Source organism: Mastacembelus armatus, chromosome 3, assembly GCF_900324485.2.
Source record: "Mastacembelus armatus chromosome 3, fMasArm1.2, whole genome shotgun sequence".
Classification (NCBI taxonomy): Eukaryota; Metazoa; Chordata; class Actinopteri; order Synbranchiformes; family Mastacembelidae; genus Mastacembelus; species Mastacembelus armatus.
Genome location: NC_046635.1, coordinates 13336951 through 13360190, shown reverse-complemented (window position 1 = coordinate 13360190; position 23240 = coordinate 13336951). Strand labels below are relative to the sequence as shown.

The 23240-nt window shown below is 40.1% G+C and overlaps 1 protein-coding gene across 3 annotated transcripts in view; it reads left to right on the top strand.

The window, feature by feature from the left end:
* The window catches only part of mafa (MAF bZIP transcription factor a), a 70891-nt gene that overhangs the window by 18917 nt on the left and 28734 nt on the right, over nucleotides 1-23240 (top strand). Inside the window, exon 3 of one of the 3 annotated variants that reach the window (XM_026319653.2) lies at nucleotides 4635-4650. The exons of the other annotated variants lie outside the window; for them this stretch is intronic. The gene's annotated coding sequence lies outside the window, so the exon portion shown is untranslated. Of the gene's footprint in view, nucleotides 1-4634; nucleotides 4651-23240 lie in introns of those variants that run through there. 3 annotated transcript variants of the gene reach the window in all.

The following is a 23240-nucleotide window of genomic DNA, read 5'->3' as shown; positions in this document are numbered from 1 at the left end:
GAGGCACCTTACAAATATTTAAGCATGTCTGATGCAAATGGGACTTGATCAAGTCAAAGTTGTGTTGCTTGGAAACAGCGGGGGTGGAGTTTCTCTAAACACATCAGAAGCATGTCATTAAATATGTGTCCTGACAATTTAACTTGAGCCTGTATCAAACGTGACTTGAGTCAGTCTTTTTTATAAATGGCAGCTCTTTTAACAAGGTAGGCCTTTGGGGAGTGAGCGGCAAAGAGTACCATCATCATGATAAACCAAGTATCCCCCTTGAGATAATAGAATTTCATTTGAGATAATTGCCTGGATTTTCTCGTACAGTTTGTCATGAATTGTTGTGGTTAAACTGTCGGCGTTGGTCTTGGTAGTTGATGTGATGTGACAACTGACTACAGAATTCACATAAACAACTGTGGCAGGAAATGGTAGAATTTATGGATGAATGCATGTGTGTTGGTAACAACACAGTGTGTCAGGTAGTATTGGGTGAAGCTACCATTTACACAAATGCACGACTCCAGACTGCTACTATCAGTGTGTGCCTGTAAAAGCAAAGTACGAAAAACAGAAAATGATAGAAAACTAGCACCTTCCAACTGTGATAAAATTTATTGTGCATTGTTAAAACATAATTTAGCATGTAATAACCTATTCCTATGTAGTGGGATGTAGAGTATCTGTTTGTTGTTTACATGCTAATCTTTAGTGGGCATGCCCAGAGCAAGGCAGCAAAGCGGCAGCATGTCTACATTATTTGGGAGGTTTGTGGTTGGTCATGGGCACACATAGGGTGATGTTCAAATGAACAGGAGGTGGGTGCAATGACATAAACAGGACAGAGTGCCCTTACTATACACTCTATTTACATAACACCTACATATGGAGGGGTCAAGGGCATGGACACACTGACTCACTTGCACTTGTGATAGGTAAAACATGTCTTGAAAGAAGATTAATGATTTATATCATTCATTTAAACATTTTTTCTGTATTATTTCTTTGCCCTGTTGGATTGTATGTTATTTGAAATGAATTCATCCTTTTTTAGGTCTGTGACTAGATACAGTACAACGCAGAGTGCGTCTTGTTCCATACTCTTGGCAGTATCCTGTGCACACACTGTGCGAGTGCTGTAAATAGCCAGAGTGTGTCGTGCATCTCTGTTGTGTTTGGACCTATTTTAGAGCTGACACAGGAAACAGGGCCATTCTGACAGCCACCCTGCCAGCCGGTACTGCACACAGCAGCCCCAGAACCTTCTGTCACACACACATACATGTGCATGTGCAAAGGCATACATTCAGACACACACACACAAAGATTAGAATACACTAGACTATTCCATGTTAACCTACCAGTGCTTCAACCACCACATAGACTTCCACGAAAAATTTGATTTCCTTTTAAAGCCAACGATCCTATTCCAGTTTTCATCCACAAACTCTGACTGAAAAGATCTTTAAAAGACCCTTACTGTGTCACTTGGCCTGCACTGTATCCTCCACACGTCCAGCATCTTGTCTTTAGTGTTGTACATTTCAAACCTTGCATAAAAGGAGTGATTACACTTCTGAGCTAACTAGAGTGACTCTAGCTGTTGTGTTACTTATCTCTCCATAATATGAAAAGTTACAACTTTGGCATAGGGTAGCTCAATTATCCAAGACACCGGATTCTGCTTCCAGCTGCATGAGCCAGCTGAAGACCTGACACATTATACGGACATACTGTAATTTAGAGTTAATTTTCATTGTTTTTTTTTTGCTCTTCTGGTTTATTGTATTTGGTCCATATTGTTTTATTTTCATTTACAAAGTTGTGTGTCCACCAAGGTGATGTAATTTAAATCATCAACTTTGTAATTTATTCACTTGCTAAACAATTTGAAGGAAACTGAGATACTGCAACACTGACTCAGTAAGTTTAAACCAAAATGAAGCTGCATTTCAGTGATGTGTCAATGCTAGCTCATTTAGTAACCATTAGCATACAGACATAAACGCCTCTTCAAAGGCCGTAGCACAGACCCACTATACTCTCCAGTTTGGGGCGGTAGATAAATTCTGCAAGCTGCTCCCGCCTTCCTGTGTAATTATGTGTATGGTGATGTGCTTTTACAGCCTGCCTAACAATCAAAAATTTTCTCCCGGAAATGAAGTCCAATTAATTGTGGCACTTTGCAGATGTACGTGTGTGCAGAAACACCATAGTGACACTTAACGGGAAATTGGCTGGCTCCTGCTGAAATATTTAGGAATAATTTTTGAGGTGAAACAACTTGTATGATACTGACAAATGTACCTTGTTCTTATGATTCTGACATACAGCCAAACATACACAGCTATCTTTATTTCAATAAACAGCTTACTGTAAGAGAAGAAAAATGGATGGCATCACGCACAGCATGTAATCATAATGTCACAGGTTTGATTCCAGCTGTGGACCTCTGTTGCACGTCACGCTGTTCTTTCTCTCTGTATATTTCCTGTCATTGCCTACTGTCTAGGACTGTAAAAAAAAAAAGCCAGAATATATCAGTTTTTAAAAGCAAGAGTAAAATTGGTATTGAAATAGGCAGATAAAATTACTTTGAGTTAGGTATGAGTGCACATTATCGATCTAGCCTAAAATGGGAAAGTGTATAAAAAGAAACAACATTTTTTTAGGGTCAGTGACATACTGTGTCACACCACAGTTGCTTTCTATTGTAGGAGACACTGTGATGACTCAGCACTATTGCAGAATAGCACCTTTTGTTTTGTCCCAGGGAGTATAGATGTGGTACCCAGAACTACTGCCCAGACACAATACACTCATGAGTGGTTTCTTTAAAAATGATTAATTTATTACTGTACTTCCATAAATTTATTCATTTTTTTAACGGTATTTTGAATGCGTTTGAAGTTTGCCTTTAGAGAGTACGGTTCCTGGGACTTCTCATTTCTGGAATTATTTAAGCATTAAAATTAAAAGCCAACTATTTCTTGTTTTAATGTTTTAATAGCTTTTAAACTGGCTGTTTTGTCATAGATCATTTTTAAACTAATACGCAAAGACTATTCCTTTAAATGTGATGTATTCCCAGAGCCAGAAGCCATCATCATAATGCAGGGCAATATGTGAAACTAGTTTCTGAAAAACACTTTTAAATTTTACATTTTACAAGTCAAACATGTTCGTGAGAATGTGTCAGTTTACATTCACTGCCACATGTGTATTTACACTAACATCCACTTGTTCATTATCGTAGGTCATTCTGTTCTGCTTGGTTACACATACTGCTGGTCAGAGTGTGTGTGTGTGTCTGTGTGTGCGTGGCATACTGTGTTATGGCCTACTATAGACCCATTCAACTAGGCAGTATGGCACGTAAATGGCGGAGTGGTGTGAGTGTCAGCCGGAACGTGTGCTTGGCAGGCAGTGGCTATGCTATTAGCAAGTGCTAACAGTTTTATTATTAGAAAATAAACGGTGCGCTGCAAAACTCTGAATGTTATTAGCACCTCACCATCTGGGTCTGACAGCTGTGTTCAGCCACCATCATGGCTGAACTGCTAACGGCTATATCTGAAATCTCCACTCTTTAGCTGCAGTACCTTTGCACTGATTCCTGTCTTTCTCTTGCTATCTCTCTTCTTGCAAACATAAAGACAAGTAAGTGTATAATAAGCAAGACAAAAGATTTCATTTCATGGCTTTTTACACAGAGAAATCAAACAAACACCAGAAAGTTTGTGGTCAGTGAAATGAGAATTTTGTCTTGTATAACTGCTTTATTTGTGAAGGTAAACACATGCTTATTACCATAATGCATGTGTTAGAGGAAAAAAAAACAAAACAAAAGTCAAGAAACAAAACCACAAAAATCTGGTGTTTCCCACTGCAGCCTACATTTGCACTTGCACAAACTTGGTCCTTTACTATTGTTCAGCTTTCTATAGAACATGTTTTACACACAGTAGGCAAACAGAAAACAGTGTCTCTAAACAGTGGAAACAATAACTCAAAATGCTTCCAAAAATGACACATATCCTTTGTTTTTCTTACATGCATCTTAACTACTGAAATGCGTTGCTGTTTATGCACATGCTTAAGACTGCATGGATCCCTTTACACTTTTTTCTGCATGTGTGTTTTTCCGCCCTATTTACCCAGGACATTATTTAAACAGGTAACCTGCTACCAGAGGCCCCGAGCATCCCCAAAATCTCCCGACTCCTCTTCTTGCTTTGCAGTCTTTAACAACAAACCCCACTGAAAGGAGACACCTCAAGAAAATAACACTGTTATTGCAGACACTGCAGAAAACCCTACCATACCCTGCAGTGCTTCTCTTTCTCCAACAGAAAATACTTCTCTCCACTAAAACAGGCCATCTCCTTCTAGGGGTGTGTCTCCTGTGTGTGACCTAATCTACATGCATACTTACCTTCCTTATATTTAGGGACATTGCTACCAAGCAGCGTGAAGGACTCTGGATGGCATAGGAATCCATTTCACATATAGATGCACAGAGCTAGTGTACAGGAATAGCAAGGAAATTGTGTGTTTTCAATTTCACTGATCCTCTTTTGTATTTTGCTGTGGTTATTCGCTGTCTAATTCTATTTATTTCTGTTTTTTTTACTATCTGGAAGGTTTAGGGACCTGTGGTAAATCATCATTTTGAAAGGCTTGAAGATAAAAAATCCTATCCTTCCCATTCTGCTGACATTTGGTGAGCATAAGACAGCATAAGATGAAAGACAAAAATCCTGAAGTTGCTTCTCATATGATGGTTGGACAAATAGTAATGTGGTCAGTAATTACAAGAGTGCATTTTTAGGCACTTGAAAGTATAAACATTGTACATTATGACATAAAAAGTCTGTGCCCAGTGCATTGTTAAATGAACAACTCATAATCATTGCCTTTGATACTCAGATTACAGCTTCTGTTCACTGTTTGGGTAAAAATGCTTCATTTATAAAGCTTCAGTAGTGCTTATAAAACATGTGAATCATTCTTTTCTATACATAATCTATACAGAACTTTTCAGGATAATTATGGGATTGCACATCTGGCTGCAAGAAAGGGATCAATTTACAGATTTGTCTAAATGACAATACTGAACATTGGCAGAAGAAAAGAAATGACTGGGCTCTGGACCTGTTGAAATATGTAACGCAGCACTAACAGAGGCTGGTATTTTCTTCAGAAGTACATAAATACTGTCTAAACAAACAGTTTCTGAAGTGCTATCAAACGCCCTGCAAGCAAGCACATTCATTTCCCTCTGCCTGAGGTTTGCAAAGGGACTATTTCTTTTTGATGGAGTGTGTATTTGTGTGTGTTTATGCAGCTCAATGTACACATTGGTGTGTTACGTGGTTAATGCACTTGACTTGAGTCTGACCACAAATCAAAGTGATGGCTTGTGAGTACCACATAAGAGAACAGAAATGAAGCAGATAAGTGTTGAGATCAAACAGACCTTCCCCGGTCGAAAGCTCCCCTTGAGGGGCAGGAGGTCTACAAAGCAGTACTCAGTGTATATCTCTTTCAGTGGAGGCAATGCCACATCTACTAATGTGGTGACAATAAGTTATTAATAAAAAAATAATTTATGTCATATTTACATATTGCTGTGTTGTATGTAATGGTGTCTGTACAGTATGTAAATACATAATATGATTTTAGTAGATTTCTGTATGTGTTATATGCTAGTGTGAAATAAGATCATGGCTCAAGTGGTCCAAACATGGCAGACAGTATGACTGAAGACAGATGAGGAACGCCATCGATGAGAGGTTTCTGTCACTGGATTGGCTAAGAGCCAGAACCTAACGTGGACTGTGGAGCATGGAGTTTGACGAGACTGAACACTGTTTGTTTGACAGCCAGATTACCTCTCAGTATTTGAAACTGGATCATATCCAGACCCCTTCAGCTTTCCTGCTTTTTTGCCCTACTGTTTTTTAAGTGCAGCTTTAAGTTATTCTCATCTCTCTTCTCATATTCTCTCCTCAACCAGATGTCATGATCACAGTTAGCCAGACTTAGACTTGCAGAAAGGCAGTTAACTTTCATAATTATTTCTATCAGAAATAATTATTATATATTAGTGTGTTTACTATTCAGCCTGGCTGCATCAACTTATGTCTGTGACACTTAAGAAAACAAGACAATACAAGACAAAAGAGACAATAATGGCAAATCTAGGATCATATGTCTGCCATAATTTCACATATTCACCTACAGATCCACCATATCAACTGTGGTTTTCTGAAATAAAACATATTTCCATCCCACTCCCTGAAGACATCCCAGACTATTGAAGGGTATGTGTAGAACTACTCTGACAGGGATGTCAGACATGTCAAACAAAACCACTAACATAGACTACAATGCATGGTATTTAGTCTAATAACCTGCTTTTCTGCTTCTACCTTCACTGTCTGTCTAATTCATCTCAGGTAGTATCTGTCCATTCACAAACTGTGTTTGAGCTGACACTATTAATGGCAGGGTGGCAGAATCAAAGACAGCTTTATAACAGTAATTCCTCCTCACCGACAGCCAAATTGTTCTGAGGGAGAAATACTGAGTTATCTTGTCCATTGTCCCTACAATACAAATTCAACCACAGAGCAATGAATTCAATGGGACATTTCTACACTTGAAATAAGGCTTGTATTCAGCTTCCTCTTCTGTTTTGTCAGAATAGATTTGATAAGTTAATGTTTCTACAGAAGGAAAAGTGTGTGCATATGAATAGGAAGCGGGTGTGCATGTCACGAGGACTACATTGACAAAATGTTATTACATAAATGGACTATGCAAGACAAAGACTTTGATATTATCATAATTAAAAGTGAGCAGCACCATATGGTGAGGGAGAGGAGCTGCACATAAACAATCAAACTGAAAGCCTCTCAGTGAACAGAAATCCATGAAATGCTCATTTTTCAGCCAGAAGAACTGACAAAGTCTAAACATATACTTTTCCATAACCTTCTCCTCTCCTCTCCCTGTATGTGAGTGTATGCCTGGTCAGTGCCCTGGACCTGCTGGGGGTCTACGGTATACTCCAGGAATAGTCTAGTCACGTGGTTGCTCTGTGGGATCTGTTCCCCTGGCAGGAAGCTGTTATATGGTTACAGTTATTTTTGTTGTCTGTCTGGGGATAGTTTTTACTGTGCTCCAGAGGATCAATAATTGTCATAAAAAGACTGCGTCACCAGTGCCCTCTTTGAGCAGGACAATGAGGTGGTGTGTGTAGGTTGGGCAGGTATGTGTAAGTTTGTGTACAGTGCATATGCAAGTGTACATTTTTGGCTGAACTGAGACATGTGAGCATTTAGCATGAGAGAGGATTAGGTGAGTGTGTATGTATTTGCATCTCCTATAATAAAATAAGATGAGCTGTTACAGGAAGCTTGACAAGAAGTGCTAGTGGTTTAATTTAAAAATAATGTAGAAATTATGATGTGTTTGTTATGTGAAAAGGAAATGAGCTGAAATGAGACAGTGCGGTATGTGAGGGAGAGTATTTTTAGATGAGCTAAAACATACGATATAAGTATAGGTGCAACATGGGTCAGTCACAGCATGCCACTGAATTAAAAGCCTGTCCTGCTACTTTACACTTTATCCTTTCCCTTTTCGATCTGCTTCTTCTTTCTCTCTTCCTGTTTGTCCCTTTCTGTGTGGAAGGCCACACCACATCCCTGTTCATTGCATGTCTGCTGAATATCCGTGTCTCTCCTATACAGTTTGTCTACCGTATACAGTATATGTGCCACCATAGCCCTGAAGCTACAGTCAGCCCTAGGGACTCAAAAAGGAGGTCCTATAACAGCGCAGGCAACGGAAGCCGGCTCCTAGCTAATTGGTTCTTGTGTTCATGGCACACAGAGATGGTGTCAGAGTCAGCACTTTCCCTCTCTTTTCCCACCTTCCCTCTCCTTTTCCCTTTCTCCATCCCTCCTTGCCTGTCAACCACGGATGCCGCAGGCCTGACATCCCTTCAGGACATATGCCTGAGCTAATATGTACATTGCTGGATGTTTGTGTGTTGACAGAGATTTTGGGTGTGTCACTGTTGCTGCCAGTTCAACAAATAAATCCAAACTGCTACTATTTTACAATAGTAGTAAAAATAAAATATATATATATATATATTTATAGTGAAGATTTAACTTCCCTGTCAGGTTATCTGCAGCTTACTACATCTCTGTGTCTACTTCTTGCTGCTTATCCATCCACCTATACCTCCCATCTTGTCTGTCATTGTCTCCTTCGGTCTTTTGTATATGTCTCAACCGAAAACCACAGCCCTCTCCATACAGACAGCAAATAAAGGTCACTGTGACTGTGCTTATGTCCCCCCTACCCAACACCCACCGCAATCACAAACACACTGACCCTCCTTCAGCTGATGGCACCAATGACAGGAAAGGGAGAGTCTAGTCCAGGTAATCACAGCTTTATCTGTGAGTGTCTGTGGCTTTTCATACTGTGAGAGGCGATGACTGTGAAGTATATCCAACTGAGTTGGATTGGACTTGAAAAAAGTGGGCCTTTCCCTTCTCTAATCAGTATGTGTCTGGCAGTCCACAAGGATGCAGGATGTCCTTTCACTTACAGAATTAAATTTTCTGAGCCTCTCACTCTCTCACACTCAAAGTATTATGTCTTCACAATGAAGGGTAAACACTGCATATTGTAACTTTGCATGTTGTCACTGCAGTTTAGGAAACTGTTTCACACATTTCAGTCACATGATTTTGAGTCAGTACTTAAAATCATCACTTGATTTAAAAGACAACCTATTAGGGCCTCTACTCAACAATGTTTCCTACAAAATAAAAGGTACATAGTGAAAATTTGTTTTATTTGTTGGTGGAAATCAATATGTTTCAATATCTAATGTTTGTGCCAGTCCAATGCAAAATGCCTGACTTTGTGAACATAGTCTGCAAACTACTTCACATGTCTTGTTAAGATTCATGTACTAAAATATTTGGTTATTCTTGGTTAAAACAGAGTTCTACATTTTTGGACTTAAATCGATTTTGGAAATTTTTTTTTTTTTTTTTTTTGCCAACTTTGCTTAAAAAAGCTAACCTGGCTCTGTCCAAAGTTACCACTCAACACTTGTTTGTTTAATACTTCAAGTCAGCATTGATATTTAATCAGGACTGCCATATTTACCCTACTGACCAAATGCTTTGTGTTGCCTAAAATAAACCATATGTGCTGTTATTTGTCAGGATAAGTAGGCTGTGGAAAATACATGTCAGTCAGATTAGTTATACATGGACATTGTCTTCAGGACACAGGCTTGCTCTGCTGAGACAAAGCTTAAAATGTAAAGACAACAGCTAGTTTAATTTGGGTATGTGTTGTTCGGCCATGTGCTGAAAAAGGGGTGGGGTGACTAAGAGGTTAAAAAAGCCTGTGACCTCTGAGATGAAGCATCTCCCACTAGACCCCTTGTGTGACAGACCCTTGTCTCCTGTCAAAGTTCTTTGAAATTGCTATGGTCTCCCTCCAGCTTGTCGACTCCAGAACTGACCTCCTCTATGAGGGTGGCAGCCCAGGCTCTGCCCCACTGCATTAAACATTGATGGTGCTGTAAGGGAAGGCTGGAGCCTGTCTCCTACTGTGGTCTGGCCCTTGCCTGTAGCAAGTCTCTTCTCTGGCTGCAAACGGTCTCTTTTCAATTTCTTTCCCTCCTTTTGCGATTTATATCTTTGCTAGTGCTATGGTTATTTAAATGTGGTTGAATGAACCTGTCCGCAGCAAATGCTTCTCAGTATAGGGAGACATGTCAAATCTCAAGAAATGAGTGATAAGTGTCTGCTTTTGCCTGTGGCCATTTGCACAGCAGCGAGACATGACTTCCTGGAAATGACTGTGTCTTTGATTCCTGTATTTGCATCAGTGTCTATGTGTGGTGCATTTATGTTATGCATTATGACTTTCACCACAGAGCACTGCTATATGAAAGGAAGTGGTAGGAGACAAAGACGGCAACATTTTCCTTCCTTTATCAGTATAAGTGTGTCTCTATGTTTATGTGTGTACATGTTCCTGTGCTGTGCATAATATCAGATCATAAGTCTAACACCTTATTTTATTTCAGTAGAAACTGTAGAAAAACATCAACATGTTCAGATAATTACAGAATTGATTACAAAAAGATTAGAATTAGGTTTTCTTGCATTGAGTAACAATCTAAATATTGATAATGATAAATTACACTTGCCCAGACGATGCCTCAATCCACAGGGGCTGCAGAACAAATCAATGTGACAAGTGACACTAACAGATCCTCCCGGGATAAAGTTGCCTCCCCCTCTACCCCACCCATCCCTGCCCTGCAGAGCCATGTCCTGGGAGATCTGCCCCACAACCAACAAGTGGTGGAGTTCAGCTGCATACCAGTCCTGAAACTGAGTCCTATTAAGACTGTAAATGTATTTATAGAGTGCAATGTGAGCTGGGTAAGGGTCAGACTGAGAGAATGAGATGTTATAATCTAGCATGTGTGAGAATCAATGTCTGGTGCTTGTGCAAGGAAGAGGGGAAACCACTGTGTGTTTGTGTGTGTGTTCATGTTTATATTTGTGCAGTGTGTTTGCATAAGTGGAGGTTTTATATAATGTTAGATTGTGCTTGTTGTGATCAGAATCATGCCTAATTTTCATGGACACAGGGCACAAAAAAGGTAAAGACAATGCTGGTATTTTGTGCAGGCGGACTGGTGTGTTGGGTCTTGAGATCTATACTGGCCCCTCTGCCAGTAACCTGCCATAAAGCCCTCAGGTGAACTTCCATTCAATACAACCAAGTACAGTAGGATGATTCAGTTCTGAATTGCACAGAACAGAGACAAGATACGTCCTAACACTGTGCAACACTATATCAACACACTTTAGAAAGTAAGAGCATAATGACACACAACAAACAGAAAGAAACTCACACAGTGAAGACTTATAGGCCTAATTGTAATAAAGTGTTTCCCTGATTCAAGGCATTTCTGATTTCTGGAAACTACCTATATTCTACCAATCAGATGTGATGAAAATCATCAGATTTGGCAAAGCAAGGTTTAAGGATCCCCATTAATTGGATTAGATCAGACCAGTTATCTCCTTATAAAAAACAGAGAAAATCACATGAGAATAATCGTAAGTGAAATAATCACAGCTCCGAGCAACATCAATGTGGGATGAATAAATAACGCTGACTAAATAAATGATCAGTGATTGTTTGGTTCTAAGTGCTGTTGCTAGAGCTCAGCATCCTGATTTACTTGAAGCCTTCAGCCATCCCTCAGCGGAGCTATGGTCTTAGCGGAAGAGAAACGGCTAAAAAGCTCCATTCTTCTTCATACCTTCAATATTCAATGAGAGCCCTAATTGCACCGTGCTGAAAGAAAGAAAAAAGTGAGGAAGGTGGAGCGGTGAGGTGGGAGGGACATACTGAGTAATGGTCCGTAGGGGAAAAATAAAGGAGAGGAAAAAATGGGGATTTAAAAACTTAGACGTATCCTCAGGAGGTTCCTTCCTCTGTGTTTTTACCTGCGCGTCTCTTAGCTATAATGCTAATGCTCATTAGCCAGTCTGTGTGATATCCGCCGAATCACGGCTGCTGTTAGCGACCGTCACCGGGAGCACTCTAGCGGAGCGAGTGTATCTAGTGGTTACGCACACTCTGTTGTCAGCCGGAATCCAACTTCTGCTTTTCTTCCTTTTTTGTTTTACCTCAAAAGTTAGGAAGATATCTTGGAATATATTCGCTCAAGGTGCACCCACTTGTGAAGAAGAATTGGGGAATGCATATGCATTAAAAAGTCTTTGTGTGTAGTATAAAATGCCAACACAGCACTTTACCCTTTCCTCATCCTTCCACCCCCGTTTTCCCTTTAATCTTCGGCTGAGTTATAATACAATAAGTCCCTATAATCATCAGATCTCCTTCTCTCGACATAGCTGGGATAAATGGATGGGTTAAACAGGGAGATAGAGGGAATGGGAAAAACAAAAATAAGCAAACGTCAAAATAATCTTTCTAAAATAAACATCAGTAAAAGTCCATTATGTTTAATGAGTTTTAAAACTGAATATGCTGCATATCACCACAAGAGGCTGTGTGTACAGGACCTCTGTCGGTATACCAGGCTTGGTGTCCTTCTCCTCTACCCTATAGTCAGCCTTTTCACTGTCCCTGGGTATAAGGAAATTGAAATACTGCTGATTTTCTCATAAATCATGCCATCCACCAAACAGCAATAAAGATGTTTGTTTGCATTATTGAAGGAAAAGTATTGCCTTAGGTCAGCTTTAAGCAGCAGTGTGTGCGTGCATGTGTGCATTCTTAAAAATACATGTTCACTTGGCAGTTTTAATTTAGTTATTTATTTATTCTGAAAAAAAAATAATAATTTACTTGAGAAAAATATTTTTTTTGTCGAGTTCACCTTCTATTTTCTTATGCAGAAGTCAGTTTTAGCATTTCTGATGGGTCAGCCAATCAGGAAATCAGCTGCATGAGTGTGAAAGTGATGTTGGTAGTCGGAGGTGATACTTACAGGATGAAGACCGGAAAATACTAGAAATACTGTACATGTGTAGCTGCATGTTTGTGCTTGTGCTTATGGGTTTGTGCCTTTTTATGTTTCAGCTTTGTTTTGGGGGATCATTTACAACTCTTGACAATTTTATAGCAGGCCATTTGGTGCTATTTATATTGATCACACAGACTGCCAAGCACAGGCTTTTCCTGGGCCTTCAGCTTGTCTTACTCTCTCTCTCTCTCGCTCTCTCTCGTCATCTGCTCGCCTTAAAATAATTTGATTTGCTTCATGTTTTTTTTTAAGTTGATACAGAATCCCTTTGCACCATATTGTTCAAAAGGTGACATATTGTCAACAGAGATTTGAACTGTGGCTTGCTAAAATATATATACACCATTCAGTTGTGCATGTTTGTCAAACCCGATAGCACAGTTTACCAATATTGATTATGCCACAAATTGGTGCCTACTTTAAATTAATTATATTTAAAAAATACATTTTATTCCCACCATTGCACTTTATTTATCTATTTATTTTTATACATGTGTGTATTAGCCCTGTGATGGACTGGTGACCTGTCCAGGGTGTACCCCTGCCTTTTCAGCAGAGGGTAGAGCCATCAGATATCCGTGACCCTAATTAGGAATAAGTAGGTATAGATAATGGATGGATGTATTTATTATTATCAGTACTTTATTTAAAAAAACAAACTCATGTATAAATATTAATCACTGATCCTCATTGACAGCCTGGCTTGTATGGTTGTTTTTCTCAATTTTAGTCCACCTGAAATAATAAAATAACTCAACTAACTAAAATCATCTCAAAATCGTAAAACACCTCTTGACACATATTTTCCATTCAATGTCCTGGGAAAAGTAAGAGCACACAGTACCTGTCTAAGATCATTTCCACCTGCTTGCTAATTTGAGAGCAACCCAACCCAGGTCACTATTGAAAGGATCGCCTGTCCAATTGGTCAGTCAACAGCATTCCAGCTTAAGCTTGAACCTGGTATACTAATTAAAACCAAACCCATGTATCTGTTTTGTGGTTGTGAGGGTTGCATACAATTTATCACCATGTGTGTTTCTGCATGTGCAATGAAAGTGTATAAGCCAGGCCTGCTTAGCTGTAACTGTACCTGGTCCATGAGAGTCTGTTCTGGGCTCTTGGCTCTGCACTCATGGTCTTCAGACATTCAGCACTTCATCTAAGGAGGAGTTTGTAAGGGGTTTTTGAGTGGTTTGCATGGCCAGGACCCTCATTTTTAACTGAGGCAGTTCCCTAAGAAGTCCAATGTTTCTCTTGTTTCTCCCCTGAGAACATTAAAAAAAATAGCCAGGGTTTAGTGAACCAAGACAGACTTGAATGCCTTGTGAGTCATTTTAAGTAGACGCTATGCACTGGTGGACTCACATAAGAAACTGAAAAATATTTTAGAAAGACATTAGACATTGGTCATCTCCCTACTTCAAAAACTTTTTATAGTCCTGTTTACTCTGCCTCCTCATCCTTTCCACTCCTACCTCCCTCTCTGTCGAAGAAATGACTGATAGCAAAGGGCTTCCTAGAAGGAAGCTGCAGAGCAAGGGGTGAGAAACTACCTGCTTTTGTTATCTTAACACGCAGCGGCATGCAGGAGGCAAACATCAAACATTCAGCTCCATACTTGACATCAGCAGACTGTATTGATGTGGACAGAGCTGGGAGTGATATGGTTGGTGGAGTAAGAGTGTGCTGCATCCTGGGTCTGGCAGCTTTATGAGCCCAGCGGGACCATAAAGACACTGGCTTCCAGGCCCTCAGCTGCTCCCTGTGTTAGGGTTCCAAAAGCACCGGCGACTGGGACAGGATGCCTGTTTGGTCAGAGTTCTTTCTTATCTGATTGAGGTTTTCCCAGCTGCAAGTGTGAAAGTGGGTTACTTCTATAACCCATTAAAGGTTGGATGTATGAATGCTACAGTTGTTGTGTACATGACATTTCAGCTATATACACATATTACACATTTCCCCCTCAAACTCACACAGTAAACTGACTGTACCTGCCACCAGGCACATAAATAGACAACTACATTTTATGCAAAAAGTGGTGATACACAGGCACAATTCCATGCATGGACACATTGGAACAAAAATAATTATTTCCTGATTTTCACATACCGGTGGTTTGTTGCTGAAAGACATCAGTGATTGGTCAGTGTTTGTTTTAGCAGCCAGGGCTTTTGCTGACAGGACAAAGCTCTAAGAGTGCTATATCAGTGTTTAGACAGATACTACAGAGCTTAAAAGACACACACTTTATCATCAGGTCGTCGGCACAATGTTCATAGAGTAAGGCAAAAGCCATGACCACAAAATAAAAAAAAAAAAAAAAAACTGAAAAACTTGATTCTCAATGTAGTCAATAGTCAATTAGTACTAGATGTCCCAGATGGGTAGTTTTACTGTCTTAGGATCATTTCCGTTATTGTAAATAACAAATTCCCTTTTACATAAGCTTGTAATTTCCTCAGCTTACTAAAACTCACGGCATGGGTTTTGCCGCCAACAAATTATATGATTAGGCAGACTACTTTTTTTAACATGGCCAGTGATGTCTTTACTGTGTATATGACCATGAGCTTTCATTGTGAGTGCAGGTGGCCGACCTAGTAGGTAGTTTAATAGTGCTTTACAGATAATCCTCATTGTCCCAAGATCCTCATCATAAGGAGTTAATATGACCAGGTTGAGGAGGAGACACAGAAAGGGTTAGACACAATGGGAACACACACTGAGCCCTGCACAAGCATCTGTTTCTGTTGAGATTCCACTGATGGAGAGCAGACTTTACCCTCTGCAGATTGAAGGTCCTGAGATATGGTTACACACACTCCCTCACAGTTTCACTTAGACACATACACTTAAATACTGTAGCTAGAGCCACATATTGCAGTGCAAATTTAACCTGATGAAATAAGAAGAATAAGTTTGAAAGACATTTTGTTTTGGGGACATCTTGCAGAAATATGAATCTAAAAACAGCAATGCTGCATATCCCTGTTGTCACAACTGAATGCAACTGGCCAAGCGACACAGTGGAAGAGATGAGAGTCAGTGGCAGCCACAATGTTGCAATCGCACTGTTTTTCTAGGTGTGTGAGTGAGCGTTCTCTTTACAACCTCTGACAGTAAAGTCTGACTCATCAGTTGTTTCATCATCATCACTCTCTGCCTTCCCCAGGAAAACAATATGGGGGTTGTGACCGCTCCAGCCTTGTTTTCTAGTAATGCGTGAGCCAACCAAGATGCACACTGTAGCTTCCTTGCTGTCTGATTTCCCAAAACCAAAATCCCCCTTCTCTGTCTGTCATGCACCTCACGCTCTCTGCTGAGCAGGGTTAAAGAAAAAAATAATTCCACTCCAACTTTAATACTATTAGTGTATTTAGAAGAATATCAATCTATTTTTATTGCAAAATAGTATTTAGTTTTCATTACACAAATTTGTTTCAGAGTCCCTGACATTTCCAAGTTTCAATTTACTTTTCAGACTTTTCTGCTGATTAGAATTTACACAGATTATGATCAGGACTTCTCTTTAGAACACTGTAGCATTTAATTTAAGAAGCACCGGAAATGTTAATTAATTAAATTACCATGAGGAGCAGTGTTGAGTAGTCTGCACTGCTCATCTCTACATTACACTTAACAACAACAATACCTCTTCCATCTGCTTCTGACATCCCTTGAGGCCCAAGGGGGAGGGGGGTTCCAAAGAAAACCTGTGGTAAAGGTGGTCACAACGAGGTTCAGAGATGTGTGAGAGTGCTGGATTGTGTTTGGGTGTGTGTGCTTGCGTGCGCCTGCAGGCATAACCCTACATCCGTGGGGGGTGAGAAAATGAAGAGAAAAGTAGGTAGTGAAGTTTCTGTTGCCACTGATACGATATCATTTCTCACCACCTCAAAAGTCACCGGAATGACTGCAACTACTACTGCTGCTGTGCAAACAAAAAGACTAACAGGCTCCAAACATTTAAAATACCTGCTGACATGTTCCACTCAGTGAGCTTACATAATGAATGTTGATTTATAGCAAACTGTCTTGACAATGAATTAATTAGATTTATTGCGATGGTTCCTAGTGAGCCAGGTTTTCAACTGTTACAAATAAACCACTAATGCATCTAACTATGTAGGTGTGCTGCCTTTGTAGTTGTGCATTTTTGTGTGTTGTCCGAAGGTTCTGCATTCATGGCTGTATTTTTTCTGAAAGAAATTGCTTTTATGCCCATAAACAAATGTTTATACATAAGAATAAGAGAATGTGTGTAGATCACTATTGAAAGTGTGTAGTGTAGATCTGAGGTTCTAGCATTATCTACGCTCATGACACAATTAAGACAACATAGCCCTTCCCCATAAATGAAAAGATTCTGTTCATCTGAGCACGGGCTGAAGTTAGGCAAACCTTTATAGGAGTGTGTGTACAATTGTGTATGATATTTGGGGATCCAAAAATGTTTGTAAATGAAAGCAGAATTGACAGGAGAAGAATCTTTACTGTGAGGACTGTCCAAATGGGTGAAAAATAAAACATAAACTCACCTAGAAAAATGAATAATCACTCATTTTGTTACCAAAATGTAGTTTGATCACTGGGTTTGCTCTCCTATGTTTTTTTAATTTTCAGATTGCAGCAGATGGTCAATATTGCTTGCAGGCCACTGCTAGAATTGTTACAGGTGCAGGGATAAGGAAACCTGTGATCAGATTGAACAGAAATACACTTATGTGCAGTTTTTATTTAAAGAATGATTAGAATTACTTACTAAATGTGAACCTAGAATGTACCTTCAAATGTTTGATTTCTTGTCTTACTGTTGTGTTTTTCTCTGTAATGTGATTGTCCAATATGAACTGCACTTTCCCAGCATCACGGAAAGAATGGTATCTATTTCTGCTCCTTCCTGCCACGACTTAGAGAAGGCATTTATATCTTAGCTATCATAGTTCTCTCTCTAGACCCATATCTTTGTCAGCTACACAGAGTGAAACTTCCTGTTTGGTTTGTCCAACCAGTGCCATCTCTCTCTTACTCGTTGCTCTAATGTTCCTATGTCAACTTTGGCCCTACTTAACTGAAACCACTGCTATCTACCTGGTACAACCCAGTCACAGGAAGTCATGTTGTGAACTCATGGCCTCAGAGATGATCACAAAAGAGGTAAAAGTCAAAAAACACTGAATTGACAAATCTAACACAAGTTCTTTGTAAATACTTTTAAAATACTTTTAAAATGCAGTGCAAACTTCTAGCTCTGTCAGGGATAGTACAACTTTAAGAGAGAAGAGCTCAGAGAAGGGAAGAGAAAAACAAAGGTAGATTTTCAAAGTAAAAATAAGAGTGATGAAATAAAAAGATACAGTGACTTTGGTTTCTCTGAGTTATATATAATTAATATTGTGCAATATGGTCTTGTATGTATTGTATTTTATCTCTCTGCCCATTTTGATTAAAAAGCAGCTTAAGGTTTTGATTACTTCTGCAGTCTGTCTGTGGTATGACCATGTTTTATTCACCAAACGGTTTCTATTTGACTGTCTCCTGCAGCCTCCTTCATTTCTCGTTGCACTCCCACACGGAGCGCTCTAGCCCAGCAGCTGAAGGGTGAGACAACAAGTAAAAAATTTAAAAAGACAGGCATCCTTTGGCTTAGTTACAGGAGCAGTCACACACAGCTAGTAGGTGCTAAGTCTCATGCTGGGTCTGAGGACAGAAGATGTGCGCTCCAGCAAAGCTCTGTCTCTTGAGTTACAATCATGCGTGTCTGTTCTGCTGTTAAAGATCCAAAGTTGCACTAACTGACAAAATAGCAGCTGGGAATCTTTGATGAGTGAATACTGTTAAAGAAAGAAAGGAGGAGAAGTGGCAAGAACTTGCATGTGTGCATCTCTGTGGGAGTGCATAAGGAAGTGAAGTTGAGATATGAAAAAAAGATGACGAGAATGATGATATGAAGGAGAGAGACACCACGGCAGACCACTGAGTGTCTATGAAAGTGAGCATTGCACGGCCTCCATCAGGTTTAATAGAAACACGCAGCAGCCCATTATGGAGAGGTGTTTGAGAATAAATCATCTAACAAGCTCCTTTTCAAAGTATTGCCCTGTCAAACCTAATCTAACCTACCTCAGTCTGCTGTCCCCTCCCATTCCACACCGCACCCCCTCTTCTCCCTCCCTTGCTGAGCAAAGCCGTTTGCCGCCCCAGGCAAGGGCTGGAAACATAAGAGCAAAGTCACAGCAGAGCTGCAGATTCGAGTCACTGCCACAGTGCCTCCTTACAGACTGCATGTTTTCACAGAAATAGGCCCACATTTTAAACTAAACTGGGTTAAGTCAATCAATAAGTGCTTGGTCATCACAATATTTAGGCCCCCCACTGCTTAATATGCAAATTAATATGTTTGTAAATTTGTTACAAATTTTAGAACAAGAACGATGAAAAACCTCTAAAAAAAGTTAAGCTTTTGATGTGACCACTTCTGCAGTGAACATGGATGAGAACTGCCTTCCTCCTGTCTCCTCTGTGTCTGTCACACTGTGTGGTTTTCACCACAAGACACATCCCCTATCCTTTTGGGAACCATAAGGCCAACCTCTATGACAGCATAGCAAAGCAACAAATAGACTGGTGCGGAGACTGCGAGAAAGGAGTTTTAGTCAAACATTCAGACTGATGGTATCTTTAATGCTGTGTACAGAACACTATTTGCGTCTGCATAAGTGGAACCTAATCTCTTTAAATCAGATTTATGACATTTGTGAAGCAAAGTCTGAGTCTCAGCTGGCTTGTTACAATTCAATTAAGAGGTGCAAAACCGTGTACTGTATATATGTATATATTTGTTCCAGCATATTCAGAATATTGTAATTACTTGGCAAAGCTTGTGAAAAACAAAAACTGTTTTGCACAGGTTTGCACTTCCGTTCTCACTTAAGGACAAGCCCCATTGATCGGTTGGATATAGAGCAATCAGCCTTGTGTGTTTGTCCATGACTCCCTCCAGTGCTGAAGCAGGCTGATGCTTCATGTTGCTACGTGTGAGCTGGCCCAGCCTGCTGACTGACAGCCCTGGATAAGGGATAGTGTATCCACCCTCAGTGCCAGCACAGCTAGAAGTGATAAATACTGGAAACCTGATCCAGAGACGCGAGACGCCTCTGCCTCCGACAGAGTTAAAACTTCATGCACTTACAATCTTAGCCAGTCCAGATTTGCTTGGCCCAACCTTACTGAACCTCACAAGGCCTTGCTAGGTAGAGGTCAGTGGAGGCCATTGCACCAGTTTTTTTGACCACTTCTGATTTGCTCTGCCATTTGCCAGTCTATCTCATCCTCAGATAGACAGACTATCACTGTTCCAATCTGCCTCAGTTTTAAAACTGGGCTTTTTACATTATTTCTAAAGCTTCTCCTATTGGATATTCCTATTATACCAACAGGACCTGAGCATTCTCTCTAGTCTGGAATATTTATTGAAAGTTATTATTATTTTTTTTTTTTATTGCCACTCTTGTGCAAATAGGCCCCCATAGAGCCCCTGGTGCCTGCCCTTGCAGTAATGGCAATGTAAACATGGGAAAGTAATTTGAATTCTAACAAAGTGGAGATTAGCTGGTGACAGTTTGTGGCATGGACGATTATTTCTAAAATAATCCTCTTTTGATATGCATCTGTGTCCCAGCAGGAATTTTCAATTTGTTTTCCCAATGCTGCATGTAAACAAGCTCTAGTGTCTCCTTATCATGGCGTCGCATGGCTAGCAATGTGTGTATGCCCCCCTCCCCATCCCTCTTCCATTTCACCACGCAACCTGTCTCCTCCATCCTGCATCTAGTTGAGCAGCCATGCTTCCCTGCAAGTCTCTTTATCAAGAGCAGGTAGGGGGGTTTATGTGTGTACCTGTAAGTCATTTGCAAACATGAAGTCCTCAAAATGCACCTCCTGAATATGTTCTGCTTGAGAGGTTCTGTCCATTCCCCATCTGAATAGGTGAATATGCAGCATGGCAAAATGGCCTCCTGTCTGCCAAAAAAGCCATCCTACCTACAGGTCTGGGACATGTGATAAATGTGTACACTTTTGATTGTCAAGTAGGAGTTATAGAAAGAATCGACAATTTATTTAGTATTACTGGCATAAAAATTTACTTTAATTTAAAGTTACTAACTTCACCCAAAATAATACTACAAAACAGATTTATAAATATTTATTATTGTCAGTGTGACTTGGCTCTGCTATTGACATTAACTAGTAAGGGTGTTTTCATTCATTTCACATTATATGTAGAGATGGGAAAACCACATAAAGTCCTAAGCAGTGACATATTAACTGTATACTTACTCTTTTTTCATGTGGACAGAAAGCCAGGAGGCTATTTATTGGTCTCTGATTGATTTCTCCTGCCTGAAGCTAATCAGCATGTAGTTCGTTGTATCTTAATGCTTTTCGGGATTATAGGAGGATAAACATGATAATCCCCAATGTTGTGCAGGACTTCCAATTATCATGCTGCTACTCCAAAAATAAGGTCACCACAGATTTAACCTATTAATACAATATAAGCCAGCCAACATCCCTCTGCTGTTAATTTTACTAAAGTTAAATCTGACTTTAGACTCAGACCGAACCCACAAGAACCTGGATGGAATTCACAGGAGACTCATTTCTGCCACATTTGGTTGTGGCGGTAGCTGACCAACTAGGTTAGGCTGTGGTCACTGCCATCACTGAGGCAAGCTTCCATACAGATGGAGATAGCAGGCAGAGGTGAATGTCTAGTCCAATGTGACAGTCTGTATTGATTAGGGATGGATCACTTACATGCAGGGATCGTTACAACCCCACCCCAACTCTCAGGTGAAACAATGGACTGACTCACATCAGCACAGAGAGATGAGGACCCTGACTGAATTATGCACTTGCCCATATAGCAGATAGAAACATTTTATTATATATTATTATATGCTGTTTTTTGGCTTAATAGGCATCGGGAGCAGTTTATGTAAAGTACATACTGTACTTTACATACTGTAAAGTACATACAAAGTTATATACTTTACAAAACCTTTGTCAAAAGCATCTTGCTGACTGACAAAGACTGTGATTGATAAACTTTCTCATTTCACATAGTTAAGGTTGTGTGAGAGAAGCGGATGTAGAGTGGCTTGGCTCTCACTGCCAGCCACCTGCATATCCTTGCTCATTAATCTGCTCTAATACATTTACTGCAAAGAGCCGCTTTCCCAGGGAAGAGCAAGCAGGCTTTAAATTACAATACAGAGGAGTGGAATCATTACTACCTTTAATGTTCCCAATCTAATTGAGGCATTAATTTAAGTATAGTCTCCAGTGAGAATTATTCATAACTGCTTTTTAATTTAGAAGGGTGATCTGTAGAAATATTCCCCAGATCAGAGGCAAAGTCCCTCCACTGGTTTCCCCTTTCAATGCTTTTTACAGGCCCCTGACATTCACAGGGAGACACACGAGGATAAACACAGGAGGGGAGAGCAATCCCTGTTGTTTTAATAATAAACACAAAGACTACAGTTCAACGTCTTCTGTGTGTTTAAACCTTAGGGTGACCAGAGCAAGAAATCTATTATGCCACAGGAAATTATGTTAACCACAGTCCTAGAATCAAGTAGCAACCCATTCTGAATTACAATATACACTGCTATCACCTTTAATGAATTTGTTTCTGGTTTAAATAAAGATGACTAGTCTATAACAGTTTGCAAGACAGGGCCTCAAATACTTGATAATATTGTAGGACCTGTAAGGCACATTATAATTTCAAAGCATTTATGCCTATGAGTTAAGTGGTGCATCATAGCATACAACAATGCATTAGCCAGATTTTGCTGTACACCAACACTTATGATGATAAACTGGACATTCATTGAGAATGGTTAGACAAATGTCAAAACAAATGCAGCAGTGAGATCTACTGAGGAAATAATCTGCAATTGTTACACATGACTAATTCAATTCAATTCAATTTTATTTGTATAGCACCAAATCACAATACAATCATCTCAAGGCACTTTACAAAAAACAAAAAAAAAACCCAACAAATGAGCAAGCACAAGGTGACAGTGGAGAGGGAAAACTCCCTTTAATGGAAGAAAAAACCTCCAGCAGAACCATGCTCAGTTTTGGCGGCCATCTGCCTCAACCGGTTGGGGTGAGAGGATAGAGGAGAGAGAAAAGAACAGCAACAATAAACAACAAATAGACACTGCAGGTTGGTGGGGCCAGTAACTGCACATCAGCAATAAACAGCTCCAGGACCAGGGACACCTGCAGAAGGTACAGGGAGAGAGGACAGAGAGAGAGGGAGAGAGCACAAACTAGGGAAGAGAGAGAGCACAAAGTTAGTGACATTCAGTCGTGGAATATACATGTGAGGGAGGAGGAGAGGAGGAGAGGGGAAGGGAAAGGAGTGGAGGGTTAGGGTAGGGGAGCTCAGTGCACCGATGGTCCTCGGGCAATCTAGGCCTATAGCAAAATAACTAAGGGATGGTTCAGGGTTACCTGAAGCCAGCCCTAACTATACGCTTTGTCAAAAAGGACGGTTTTCAGTCTAGCCTTAAAAGTATAGAGAGTGTCTGTCTCCTGAACC